The sequence below is a fragment of the Tursiops truncatus genome, chromosome 2 (assembly GCF_011762595.2).
Source record: "Tursiops truncatus isolate mTurTru1 chromosome 2, mTurTru1.mat.Y, whole genome shotgun sequence".
Lineage (NCBI taxonomy): Eukaryota > Metazoa > Chordata > Mammalia > Artiodactyla > Delphinidae > Tursiops > Tursiops truncatus.
Window position 1 is genome coordinate 9816156 of NC_047035.1, and position 13630 is coordinate 9829785.

The window sequence follows — 13630 nt, forward strand, 5'->3', positions numbered from 1 at the left end:
CCAAACGCTTTCTTTTAGAAATCAGGAGAGGAGAGCTGCCCAGTTCTGGACTGTGCGTGCATATGTGTGTGTGTGTGTGTGTGTGTGTGTGTGTATGTGGGTTGGGTCGTGTGCACATGTGTGTGTTTAGGTGCCTCTGTGTGTGTGTCACACGTGTGTATGTGTTGGGTGTGTATGTGTGTGACGGGGGAACGGGGATCAGCTCCAGGGTGGGCTGTGTTGGTGGCCACATGGATAGATGCCAGGGAGGGGTCCAAAGGGCGTGGCTGAATCAGAAGCTAGGGGCTGAAGCATCCAGAATTGAGTGGAGAAGGTCAGCAGTGACGGATCAGCCCCCAGGGAGGCGGGCAGGGGGTCAAGCTAAAGGCTCAGCAAAGGGCAGGTGTGAGACGCAAAGAGGCCAGCGGAAGAGCAGTAGGGGAGTGGACGGTGTGGGGCAGGCCCTCGGCACAGTAGCCAATGGGACCATGCAGCTGCTGCAGAGAAACAGCGTCTCCTGGACATCCCTGTGTGCGGGCCACCTGCCGAGCTCTTACCAACACTGTCACATTCAATCCGCCCCGGCCTCAAGGTACAGGACTCTTACTCCCATCTTCAGTGGACACACGAGATGACTTCTCCAGGTCCCACAGCCGGCGAGGAGTGGCGCTGCGGGTGGCGCCTTAGCTCGAGCTGCTGGGCTGTGTGAGCGCCAGCTGCCTGCTGCGGGGATGATTCCACCTTCTGTGACGGTTGCTCTATGTGTCAGCTGGGCTGGGCCACGGCGTCCACATACGTGACCAAACGTTATTCTAGATGTTTCTGTGAGGGTGTTTTGGGATGAGATTAACGTTTAAACTGGTGAACTTTGCGTAAAGCAGATTGCCCTCCCTAATGTGGAGCCCTGCCTAGAACAAAAGACTGACCTCCCCCAGCAGGAGGGAATTCTGCAGCAGACCGCCATTGGACCTGAGCTGAAGCACTGGCATCCTCCTTGGCTCTCCAGCCTGCCAGCCCACCCTGCAGGTGTTGGACTTGCCAGTCTCCATAACTGGAAGTTAATTCACATATATATATACATATTTACATATCGATATCTTATCGGTTCTGTTTCTCTGAAAAACCCTGACTGAGACATCTTCTCGGGAGTGGAAGTCACCATAGGAGTCATAGCCTAGGACTCGGCAACCTGAAATGGGCTCCCTGCATGGCCCAGGAAGGGGGTCAAGCCAGGGAGCTGTGAGGGGTGAAATAGGTTGCAGAGCAGGAAAACGGGTGGTGTCTGGGCAGGGACAGGGCAAAACGCCTGAGGTCGGGCCCACCTCTGCCATGTTTTTGCTCTGTGACCACGACCAAGGCATTTTCCTGCTATATGCCTCAGTTTCCCCATCTGTGCTGGTCTCCCTGTGTAACAGGTGGCCTTTGGGAATCTCCCTGTCTGGAATATTCAAAGGTCTCCAGAGGAGCAGAGCAGAAATTGGGACCCCACAAAGGCCCTCCTTGTCCTGCCTGCAGCTCCTTCTACAGGTGCCTGCCAGTGACCCGCCCTTCCCTCCCCACAGTGTGGAGCTGTAGAGACAGGGTTGGCAGGAGAGCAGGGTTCAGGTCCTTCTCCACCTTGTACTAGCTGTGTGGCCTTGGGCAGACCAGTCTGAACTCAGCCTCCATTTCCCCAGTCTACAGGATGGAGTGGTGATGCTATCTCACTGGTTTGTTCTGAAGGTTAAGTAGGTGAGAATGTGGGCCTGGTATTTACTATACATTTGTAAAAACATCACACCAGTGATTCTTGCTGATCTCCTGGAATGGGCAGGCGTGAAGTATTTGGCCTTGCCTTCTTTTTATAGGCTCGCAAGCTGCATCTTCTCATGGCTCCCTACGGCCCTTGGGGGACACTTCCTTCAGAATGGGGTCACCACAGTGTGAACGAGCAGGGCAGGTGTGGGGTGGGATCTTGCTGTCCTATGTGACTGCAGCATGATGTCCTGGACCTTGAGAGCATGGGGGACGTGCACCTAACGGGCCACAGCCCAGTAGGTGGTGCTCTACCAGAGGTGTTAGCTGAGGGCAGATGAGGGGTAACAAACTTTGCCAGTCTCTTTTTCTGCCCCCAAATCCATTGAAGATGAAAAGAACACAGCTCTTGGGACAACAGCAGTGTGACACACAGGGAAATGGGCTCCAGTGCAACTCAGGGAAGGGCTTTGTGTCCATCACTTCTTTCCAATGGACAAGGGCTGCCTCGGAAGTGATGAGCTCTACGTCACTGATTTTCATTCATTTATCCAACCATGCCTGTTACCCTCTAACCTGCCATCCATCCACCCACCTCTCCATCCATGCATTCATCAATCCACCTAAGCAGCCATCCTTCTACCCATCTATCCATCCATCCTTCTACCCATCTATCCATCCATCCAACCATCCACCCATCCATCCTTCCATCCATCAACCCACCTATCCCTCCATGTATCCATGCACCAGTCCATCCATCCATTCATCCTTCCATCCATCTACCCAGCTACCTATCCATTCATCAATCCCTCTAAACATCCATCCTTCCATCCATACATCCATGTATCTACCCACCTGTCCTTCCATCCATTCATCCATCCGTCCATCTATCCATTCATCCATCTAACCAACCATTTATCCATCCACCTGATCCCAGGTGGCCTTGGCCTGCAGCAGCTTGAAGCAGGATTTCGGTTCTCCAGTCAGAGACTGAAGTCAGGCTGCAGCAGTAAGAGTGCTGAATCGTAGCCTCTAGACCAGTGGCCAGTGACAAGACCCTTGGCCTGTCAGCTTTGTAGAAAGTGAATGTCCACAAAGAAACGGAAGTAGTGAAACAAGTAAAGTGTTTATTAGGAGGAAAAAGAGTACGTATGGATAGACAGGCTGGTGGGCTCAGGGAGAGAGTTGCGCCCTCGTGGTAGTTTGAATCAGTTATGTGGGATATTTCTTCCGGGTTTCCTTCGGCCAATCATCTTGCTTTGTCTGGTTCTGAGTCTGTATTTGGTTTATCTCAGGGTCCTTCCATGTGTGTGCACGCATCTCTTAGCCAAGATGGATTCCAGCGAAGAGGTCTATGGGTAGGTTGACATCACTCTGTTTTTGACGTCCAAGGAGCCTTTCTGTTCACATATAGTCAGGAAGGTCTCCTTGACCTCGAGAATAAGAAATACGTGGACTCAATCTTTTATCTGGGCAGGGCTCAGCTTCTCCTCCCCTTCATCTTGGAGGATCTGTCCACAGGGGACAAATTTCTGCTTCTCAGCCTGGGTCCCACCTATCTTCTGCATCACCCCCATCTATCCATCCAACCATCTAACACATCCATCTATCCATTCACCAAACTACTTTTCTTCCATTCATCTACCTTTCCATCTACCCAACTATCCACCTATCTATCCTTCAAACGTATACTGAGAGCCCAATCTATATCAAGCTCTTTATTGGAATCCTGACATTCAAAAGATGACTATGTTGTCCTTGCCACTGAGGGAATCCTGGGATAGTTGGGGAAATTCAGCTCTTCAACCTGAGGCCAGGTGGACCACCTGCCGTACAGAGCACTGAGGGGATTTCTGGGTGGGCAAGGTGGGGCAAGGCAGGACAGGGCGATCCTGACGGGCCTTCCAGCTCAGACATTCGCTGGGAGCATATGTGTGTGTATAACTGATTCACTTTGTTATAAAGCAGAAACTAACACACCACTGTAAAGCAATTATACTCCAATAAAGATGTAAATAAAATAAAATTCACAGCAGATAGGAAAAAAAAAAAAAAAAGAACCACTTAATGATTTTCCTCATGTTTCAACGTCAACCACAGATCACTCAAAGGTGTCTATTCAACCCTGACTGTGTGTACCTGGCCTCCTGGGCCGGCCAGCTGTGGGGATGCAGCCAGCCTACGTCCTGTTCCCACGGAGCTGACACCCTTGTGGGGAAGACAGTCAGCAAATGAATGTGCCACAGGCTGTGATCAGTGCTTTGCAGAAGCGCGCAGTCAGGGGAGGATGGAGAGGTTTGCGGGGGGATGGGAGCTGGGGGGATTGGGGTGTTATTTAGGTAGTAGGGTCAGGGAGGAGCTCTCTGATAAAGGGGCGTTTCCGCCAATGCCCGCAGGCAGTGAGGGTCTCTGGGTGACATGTGCAGAGGGCGTGGGCCCTGAGGTGGAACTAGCTTGGCACGATCCAGAAAGAAGCAGGAGGCCAGCGTGAGGGGAGCGGCCTTAGCGAGGGGCGGCTGGCAGGAGAGGCGGCCAGAGGCTTCGGGAGCTGGAGCCTGAGGGGCTGTTGGGCCGCCCCAGGCCGGCTCAGCTCCCAGGAGGTGAAGCCCTGGAGAGTGCAGGGTCAGGATCTAAATACACATCATAAGCGTCACTTGGGCTGCTTAGTGGGAGAGAAACTGTGCGGGGCAAAGATGCAAGCAGAGTCAGTGGAGAGTCAGGCGCGCTGGCGTAAGGAAGCAGAGTCAGAGGGAGGGCGAGCTGAGAACTTGCCCCACTCCGGGCTTTGAAGACGGGGGAAGGGCACACAAGCCAAGGAATGTGGGTGGCCCCTAGAAGCTGGAAGAGGCAAGACAATGGATTCTACAGTCTTCAGCACGAACCAGCCGTGCTTACACCTCGCTTTGAACCCTGTAAGACCCATCTTGGACTTCTGACTTCCAGAATTGTAAGAGAATAAGTGTGTATTGTTTTAAATCACTGTTTGTGCTCATTCGTTATTACAGCAGCAGTAGGAAACACATGCCTAGATTGGTTTCCTCTGAGGCCTCTCTTGTTGGCTTGTAGATGGCTGTCTTCTTCCTGTGCCCTCCCCTGGCCTTTCCGCTATGTGTGTCTACATCCTCTTCTTCTCAGACCCCTGTCAGACTGGCTTAGGGCCCACCCATATGGCCTCATTCTAACTCAGCCGCCTCTTAAAGGCCCTATCTCTGAGCACAGTCACATTCGGAAGCACTGGGGGTTAGGGCTTCCATAAATGAATTTGGGGTGGACACAATTCAGCCCACAACCCTTTGTAAGGTACAGGCTTGTTCCCCACTTACGAACTGGGAAACTGACCCTCCAAGCGGCAAATGACCTCGCCCAAGGCTTGTCACCGGCATGTGACTGGACTACGTCTTGCCTACCCCGCCCCACAACTCCTCTAGCCACCAGCCCACGCTGCCTGGAAAGCAGACCGTCTCATTTCCCCGCTGCTGGGTCCCATCCCCCCAGGTGCACCTCGTCAGCAAGGGGGAGCCTGGCGAGAGTGGGGCCGCGGTCCTGCCGCGCGACCTCACACCACATCATGCGTCGTCCCCTTGGCGGTGGCCTCAGTGTAATCAAACACCCCTGAGTCAGATGTCGCAGAATTAACAATCCTCCACATGGTATAAACAGAGTCTAAGTCAAATGCCAGCAAAAGGATATTGCCTTTTAAATAGGTCCTGACAGCTGTGGAAAATATTATGCCCAGCTAGAATCCTTACACACGACAGACAGTAATTCTTAAAGAACGCCTCGACGGGTCTTCTGGACGGTTTGTAAGATTTTATTTTATTATGGGCTGGATGTATTGAAGTAAGACTATAATCTTATTGTGCTCTGAGCTCTGTTTTTATAGCTCTGTATAAACAGCAGTTACTGTATTAGATGGAGAGATGTTTACAGATGGAGAAATAAAAACATGCCGATTTACTGTGTTGTAGAAACCTGAAACCAGCCCGAGGCAGGGCCTGGGTTTTGTACGTCAGGGGCCCTGTCCTGATGGGAGCAGACAGCTTTGATGGGCAGGAACACAGAGCAGGGCACAGGGTCTGGGTTCCTTTCGGTGGGAGGACGCAAGCTCGTGGCTCCAAAGTGTCAGGTCTTTACCGCCAACGTCCCTCTGAAGATGCTGAGATCCAGGCGTTTTGGATTCCCGGGCTGGACATGAATAGAAGAAGGCTTCCTTGCCGAAAAGGTTTGGTTTCTGTCTTTTGTGATCGTTGCTTCACAGATGCAGAGGCTGTGCAGAGAGGACCCGGGCTTCAGAGCTGGGCTGACTCTGCTTAATGATTCTGTGACTTTGAGCTTCAACCCTCTGAGCCTGGGATTTCACCTCTGGAACGTGGGAGTGAAAACACCTGTCTCATAGGTTCTTGGGAGGAATGAAAGAGATAATAGACAGAAGGTGCTGGGCCCTCGGGAAAGTTCCTTTCCTTCGGCCTCCGCTTTCCTTTAAAATACTGTTCTATTTTCGTTAGGGAGGACCTGGTAGTCCTTGGGGAGCAGCCTTCTTGTGGCGGCCATAGGCCACTGTATGGCATCCACTTGGCTCCCCAAAGGAGGGCCTCACCCTCTGCTCCTTCCTTCCCAACTCACAAAGCATGGAAGGCCAGCTGGGGCCCCATGCAGGGAGAAAACGAGGCAGAGGGGCTGTCAGCAGTGGGGATGCTAAAGTATCAGGAAGGGTGGCCAAGGCAGGTTTAACTGGGAAGTTAACCTTGGAGTGAAAACCCACCTAGTTTTCCACGTAGAAGTAAATGTATGTACTTGGGAGAAGAGGACCCCTGGCAGGGGAACCAGCGGAGGCAAAGGTCAAGGGACAGGTGCAGGCAGGGGTGGGATGAGGGGACAGTGATGGGGATGAGGTCAGGGACATGGTGGGGTCACGTGGGGTCAGGTGTCCAGGTGGGTGTGTGGTCCGGTCACACAGATGGTGCTACTGTCCACCTGCTTGGCACCAGGGTCCTAAGGTTTCTCGATGGCAGGCCCCTGGGAGAGTTTGTGGGTGCTATAAACTGACTGTTTGTGTCCCCCCACCAAATTGGTATAGTGAAGCCCTAATTCCCAATGTGATGGTGTTAGGAGGTGGGGCTTTTGAGGGGTGATTAGGTTTAGATGTGCTCATGAGGGTGGAGCCTGCATGATGGGATTAGTGCCCTTTTAAGAAGAGTCACCACAGCTCACCCTCTGCTCACACACAGAGAGCTCCTGTGAACACACAATGTACACAGACACCCAAGCCAGGAAGAGAGGCCTCACCAGGAACCAAATCTACCAGCACCTTGGACATGCAGCCTCCAGAGCTGTGTGAAATAAATATCTGTCATTTAAGCCACCCAGTCAGGGGTATTTCATGATTGCAGCCAGGGCTGACTAAGGCCCTAGTCAGGCCTAGTCAGGGCCTTAGTTTGACAGGAGGTTCCCCATGTCAAACGATGCCTTGGACAGGGCTGTCATTTAGTTAGTAACAGCCAGGTCAAAGGATCGCTCAACAATTGTTAAAAATCAACCGTCCATTCCTAATAAATCATAATGGAAAAGAATATTTAAAAAAGAATGTATATAGATGTACAACTGAGTCACTTTGTTGTACAGCAGAAATTAATATTGTAAATCAACTGTACTTCAATAAAAAAAATTAAAAAGAATCAACCATCCATTGAGTAATTATTAGAACGATTTGTTGAGCCATTTCTACTATAATTAATAACATCTGGTTTGTTTACATACACTCACATATGTTAAAACAAATTAAATGCTTTTCAAAGTTGTATTTATATATCGATTCATGTACTAATGTATGTTGCCATGGTAGTTGACACGTATATAATCCCGTGTGCATAACGGTGGCAGCTGGAGCCTCTAAGTTTGCTGTCAAGCCTAGCATTCTATGTTTTCTTCTTCTGTCCCTGTGTGTCTCAAGCCCCCAGCACCAACGTTCTAAATGTCACCCTATTCACCCAAATCCTCACCACCCCAGCTCATTGGCAGCTCTGGCCAGGTCCTCCATCTTCACTTGGCTGCCTTCCACTGGCCATTTCCCCAATGAAAACTCACTCAGTGTCTCTGCCTTCATGTAACAAGAGTGGTACATATATACAATGAAATACTACTCAGCCACAAAAAGGAATGAAATAATGCCATCTGCAGCAACATGGATGGACCTAGAGATTGTCATACTGAGTGAAGTAAGTCAGAGAAAGACAAATATCATATGATACCGCTTATATGTGGACTCTAAAAAAACTGGTACAAATGAACTTATTTACAAAACAGAAATACAGTCACAGACGTAGAAAACAAACTTATCGTTACCAGGGGGGAAGTGGGGGGAGGGATAAATTGGGAGGTTGGGATTGACATATACACACTACTATATATAAAATAGGTAACTAATAAGGACCTACTGTAGAGCACAGGGAACTCTACTCAATACTCTGTAATGACCTGTACGGGAAAAGAATCTAAAAAAGAGTGGGTATAACTGATTCACTTTGCTGTACAGCAGAAAATAACACAACATTGTAAATCAACTATAATCCAATAAAATTTTTTTAAAATAAAACAAAATTCACCAAGGGAAGCACAAACTAATTCTCATGATGGGAATAAAGAAAATAAATACCGAAAAAAAAGAATGTATTGCACATCCTCTCGAGGTACTGGGGAGATGGCCGTGAGCAAGACAAAGACCCCAGCTCATGGAGCTGACATTGAAGGGGGAACGTGATGTGTACTCCCTGCCAGGGGACAGTGAGTGCCAAGGAGAAAGATGGAGCAGGGCGAGAGGATAGAGTTTAGGATAGAGTTCAGGCTGGGAGTGTTCAAGGAGAGCCTCTCTAATAAGGCTTTGTTCCTGCTGACATAAAGGATTTCTTGGGTCATCCGCCCTGGGTAGTTTGTGACTATTTCTTGTCCCAGATCAGGGCATTTTAGATGCAATAAAATGTCTGTGGGGAAAGAGGAAAACCCTGAGAGAATCACACACATTTCTACAGTGTTTTTGGTTTATACTCGTTTCTAGGGCTTCACATCGACCCACGTAGAGGGCAGGGCAGGTAAGGACACTGTACCTAGGGAGGCTATTAGTGACCCTCCAAGGTCGGTCGTTAACCTAGCAGTGAGGCAGCAGGTCCATCGCATTAGGCAGGTGTCATTTCTGGTTGTCAGGCTCTGGAGCAGTGGGGCGGGCTCACCTTCCCGGAGCCCAGTGGGGGTCACCTCTTCCCCTCTACATCAGTCCTTCCACCAGCCTGTGCCTGCCCTCTCCCAAGTGTGGCATTGGACAAGAGAAGGGAAATTATGGTTCTCTTCAAATAGACAGTGGCCTGGAACACCAGGGGTGGCACAGACCGCTTCTGGATGGTCCTAAACAGTGATGGACACTACAGTTCAATTCAAAGAGCACTTTTCACTGGGGAGTGTTGTCCTGGAGGGAAGGACTTTGCTCCAGAATTCCCAGAGCAGAGGATGTTGGAGCCGAGATGGAAGGAAGATGGCCCGATGGAGGAGGTATACAGGCTCCGCCCTCAGGCAGGTCTGGACTCTCCAATCCTCCTTGATTTGAGCGTCCGTGAGTCTAGGGCAGTGGTTCTCCATCAGGGACGGTTTTACCCCCAGGGGACATTTGACAACGTCTGGAAACATTTTTGATCATCACACGGTAGGGGGAGAGGGACATATTTCTTGGGACCTAGTGGGCAGAAGCCAGGGATCCTGTTAAACATCCTCCAGGGCTCACTATTTCTCCCCCCACCCCCCCAACAAAGAATGTTCTGGCTCAAAGTGTCCATAGTGCGAAGATTGAGAAACTGTGGGGCAGGTAGATGTTTAGCTCTGAAGAGGACCTCAGAAGTCAGGGCACTTTGAAGATGGTGAAACTGAGGCCCAGGGTGGGGAAGGGGCTTATGGAGGGTAACATGGTGAATCGGGGGCAGAGCCGGGGCTAGGACCCCATGGAGTCCTTATCCAGTGGGCATTCTCCTACTCCAGGCCAGCTCAGTCCCTCGCTTCACCCCGGAGACCCCCGTCACTGCCCGCACTTTGCCTGCGTAGGCATCAGTGCTCAGTCTAGCCAAGGGTTAAGGCAACACTGTGCCCACAGCCCTGTGTCAGTGTAGACGCAGTCCCTGCTCTCTGTGTGGCCACAAGCCGGGAACTTACTTTTACTTTTCCAGTTTTCCCCACTAGAATCTGGACCAAACTCAAACCAGACCCGCCATCTCTGAGCCACAGACCCAAGCGGGCCTCCGTGTGCATCCCTCTTACGGTCTAACGCAGCCGGCACAGGCAAGGGTTCACCCTCAGCAAAAACCAGCAGCTTTTCTGCCTGTGGCCTGTGACACAGTTGATAGATAAAAGCTTTGGCCTCTCTGGGACAAAGCGGTTCAGTTAAAGACTCCTCATTCCTAAATTGTCAGGGAGGGGTCTACAGGGAAGGTTTCCAGTGTGGGGTTTGCATGTGGCCATTTCCCCAGATGCTGCTTCTGAGACGTAGAGGCAGGGCTTCGGGTGTGAGCAACAAATAATCAGAGGAACATGTTCTCTTACTGGATCTCAGATCACACCGGAAACATATGGGATCCTCCCTCAGAATCTGGTGCAAAAATGAGACTGTGTAGGGTGCCCGACTTACATACATGTTATCCAACCACACCGGGGGGTGGGTCTGAAGGGTCCAGTCCCTTCCTCCTGGGGGAGCCTGGTCCATGGCTCTGGGTCGTCTGCAAGTTCCTGGCTGGGAGGCACCCACCTGGGGCAGGTGGCACCTGGTGTCCCAAGGAAGGAAGGGGGAGAAATGTGGGTATGGAGAGCCTGAGTCTGGGGTCACACATCAATCCTATCTTTTTTAATTTTAATTATTTTTTTACTCTTTATTTTGAAATAATTACAGACCCACAAGAAGTTGCAAAGATAGTCCCAAGAGGTCCTGTGTACCCTTCTCCCAGCTTCTGCCAGTGGTGACAACGTGTATTATCAAAACCAGCACATCATTCGGCACATTGCAGGGACCAGGACTCTAAACTCTGCTTGGATTTCCCCAGTTTTTACATGTGTCCACGTGGTTTTATTTCTTGTGTGTCTTTGTGTATCATTCTATGGCACTTTATCCCATTTGTAGATTCATGTAACTGCCACCAAGATCAAGATCTAGATCGTGTGCCTCAGGGAACTCTCTCCTGCTTCCCTGGGTTAGTGACACCCACCTTCCCCGTGCCGGATCCCCCAGTACCTCTTATCTTTTCTGCGTCTCTATGATTTGCTCACCTCGAGGATGTCATATCCGGGAGCCATATGGTATGTAACCTTTCGAGACTGGTTTTTTCACTTAGCACAATGCCCTCGAGATCCATTCAAGCTGGTTCCTTTTTTATGACCGAGGCATAGGCCACGGGGTGGACGTACCGTGGTTTGTTTCATCCGAAGCCCATCAGAACGGTCGAGTCTGCCCAGTTGGTGGTAGCTGCCTGAGACACAATGACAAGGAATGGCCAGGCCTCGTGCCGGTCAGCAGAGGACGTACCATGGTGACTGGCAACCCTCTTCCGATTCACTGATTCACACATTCAATCAGCGCATTTATTTGGCACCGACTCTATGCGTTGTGAGCAACTCAATGGTGAAGAAGAGACCCAATTCCAGAGGCCAGTGAACTTACGGCTCAGTGAAGGAGACGATATGTAACAAATAAACAGGAAAATAGATAGTTATACCTTGTGATAAGGCCTTTAAGGAAAAGAGCCAGGATCTGGGAGAGAAGATAACTTCGGGTAGCGTGGATGCCTCAGTCTTTTCCCAGCAAGATGAAGAGGTGTCGGTTCATGGAGGGGAATGGCATTCCAGGCCCAGGAACAGCATGTGCGAAGACTCATAGGCTGGAAAGAAGTGCACATTCTGGAAGGATAGAAGGAACGCAGAAGTGCTGAAGCGTGATCCAGGGGGTGGAGGTCAGGTTGGGCTGGATCGTGTGAGTCCTCATAGGTGGAGCATTTTGCCTCCAGGGCAAGGGGAAGGCTTCAGAGCATTTAAACAGAAGAGAAATGTGTGGTTTGTGTCTTACAAACACCGTGCTTGCTGGGGTGTGGATACTGGACCACAGCGGTGAGAAGGGAAGCCAGGAGGCTCTTTGGGAGGTAATGGTGGCTTCCTGGGGCCACGACCATGGGGGTCTGGTCTAAGTCTTTGGCAGTGGAAGTTAAGACAGGTGGACAGCTTGGAGAGGCTGAGAGTCAGGAGGTGGAAGAGATGTGACCCGCGTGTGGAGACACCTCAGGGCCTGACACTGTCTTGGGCTAAGCGATGGCGCTCTGGGCTTGAGGCTATGGAGAAAAGCCTACTTGAGGTGGTAGAAAGAACGCAGACAAGCTCTGGGGACAGTGGCTCAGTCCAGGTTCTGGCTATGCCTTCTATTGGCGACCAGTGCTTGAAGTCACTTAGCTTCACCCAGCCTTTATTTTCTCAGCAGTAAAATGGGTATAATCATTATCTATAGGAGCTGTTGCAAGGACCAAATGGGATACTCTGTGCGTGGTACCAAGCACAGTGGCTGGTGCAACAGGCACTCAGTGGGTTGTCATCATCTTCTCACCTCCTCTCTTTGAGGGCAAGAATTGGGTCTCATTTAGCCTGGTCATGCCAGCATCCAGTAAGTGCCTGACCCGGGGCAGGTGCTCCATAAAGGCTTGTTCATTTCTTCCCTTTCCTTGAATTTCCTTGAGAGTCTCCTTGTCCAGGGACACATGGACAGTGCTGGGAGGCTGTGAGGCATGGGGGTGGCAGTACAGTGGGCTGAGGGGACGGATTGGACTGCCTGGGACCCTTTGATGTGTTGGGCCCGCAACGTTCTCTCTTTAATTTGTAGAGTGTGTGATTCATACTGCACGTTGGCTACTGGACCTCTAAAAAGCATGACCCAGGGAAAGGGGCTGGAAACAGAGACTGCGGGTCTAAAGGGGCAGCAATCTACCATAGTTCCTTCATGTGAAATGGATATGATCTTTCTCTTTCCTCCTACTTTGCAGCGTTTTTGAAGTCAGGGTACATCTTGCATCTGTGTGGCTACTCACCCCCCAGCCCCTCGCTGGACGGTTGGTAAATCTTTCAGTTGATGGTATTTTATATCGAGGAAATCTGGCTGTGCTAGGCTTCCTGGCCCCGCCACCCCTTCCCCATGATGTATTAAGTCACTATGAATTAGGCTGGACGAGCCAGACAGATCCTGTCTGAAGGTTTTCGGAGTCCCCTGGCGGTCTCTCTTTGCCGTCCAAAGCTTCTGAAAGTAGAGGCAGATATTTTATTATTTGGTAGCAGATAACTTCCTCGGCGTGATCTCCTGGGGGTTATTACTGATGAACTCAGAGACATTTGCTACTCATCAGAGTTTGCCCTCTGACAACGCAAACTGTTAGAGGAGAGGAATTCCCGTCAATGACATGTGCACCGCAGAGAGGGCATAAAAGAGATGCCCGTTGCCAGGCGACCAGTCAGGGGAAACTAACTCCCTTGCACCCTGGCCCCTGGTGGTGGAGAGTCATGGCTGTGCTTTCATGAACAGTGCGGGGTCCAGATGACCTCAGAGAGAGGTCAGCGTCCAGGTCAGCAAGGGCACGAGCTCCCGTCTGGGTGTCCAGATGTGTGGGGTAGAAGGGGAGGTGAAGGGATGCTGGAGGGAGAAACCCCCTGGGCTCTGGGTGCACAGGGCTTCGGGGTGGGTGGGAGCCCCCGACCCTGTGGCCTCTGGTCCCCTGTGCTGCTCTGGGTCAGTGGTGTTGGACACCCGGCTGTGGGTGGTCCTGACTGTGAACATGGCTGGCCGTGAGGCGGGCCCTCCCGGTCTCAGTTCTGGGGTTTGAGGACACACTGGACCAGCCTCTCTCTTTTCCCAAGGACA